This window comes from Schistocerca nitens, chromosome 10 (genome assembly GCF_023898315.1).
Source record: "Schistocerca nitens isolate TAMUIC-IGC-003100 chromosome 10, iqSchNite1.1, whole genome shotgun sequence".
Lineage (NCBI taxonomy): Eukaryota > Metazoa > Arthropoda > Insecta > Orthoptera > Acrididae > Schistocerca > Schistocerca nitens.
The window spans coordinates 114,920,114-114,921,219 of record NC_064623.1 but is presented as its reverse complement, the minus strand read 5'-3'; positions in this window follow the sequence as shown (position 1 = coordinate 114,921,219).

Sequence of the window (1,106 nt, the reverse complement as noted above, 5' to 3'; positions counted from 1 at the left end):
AATTTTCGGTCACTTAGTGACCATCTTCAGTGCTGTAATATACAATTTAAATTGGTAGGCACTGGTGTCAACAAGCTTAGAGCGGCTATAGCTGTCCCTCTAAAAAAAAAAAAAAAAAAAAAGAGAGAGAGAGAGACAAGTCATATGGTAATAACTACTGTAAAGTTCCTATATTAACTATCATTCAATATGGCTTCAGGGAAAATTCATCTATACTGAAATCTATTGAAAGTGTTTTGACAATACTTGGTGCCTTTGAATCAAAATCAGTTGTTAATGCCCTGCTAATTGATCTGAACTAGGCATTTGACAATAGGAAGCAGAAGGTACACTTTAATGATACGTGCTCTGGATTCCTAAATATTTCAAGAGATGTGGTTCTATGCTAGCTCCCTCACTGTTTATAATTTATACTGATGTCCTACTTAATATGATGCCATGTAATATATTCTGTATGCTGATGATGCCCTAATTGCAACTGGTAATGACAGAGGGAACCTAAATGAACAAAAAACCAACTAAAGAATTAGCTGGAAAAGTGTAATTTTTAGTTTATGGTATACTAACAATTGTCAGTCAGACTTTTTATTTACTAGCTGACATACACACCATTGCCTGGGTATTCATTTTGCCAATTTTCCATTAGAAGCAATAACAAAAAATGAACTGTGTTTGTATAGTGAAGTACCAAAAAAAATTTCATTTCCATGTATTCGTGAACACCCATTTGAAATTATGAAGCAGTCATGCAAAGAAATATGCATAATGTTCAAATTTCTAAGTACAGTATCCAAATTAAGAAACAGTACACCATACAGTTTCTGTATGCTGTGTGCAGCTGCTTCATGTGTGTACAACACAATTTTGTAAACGTGTGTCAATGCCTCTTCATAGCTGTACAGGGTGATTTTTTAATTTTTTTTTCCCCCACAAACTCTAGGGATTGATCAATAAGAGGAAACGTAACAAAAAAGGTCTAATGAACTTATGTCTGGAAATGCATTTTTCCATGCTAGGGACCATTTATTCAGTCATACTTTGTTACAGAGACTGTGGTCTAATTCCACAGTTACAGTATGCATGGTTTCCTAGTAGAGGGCGGTACT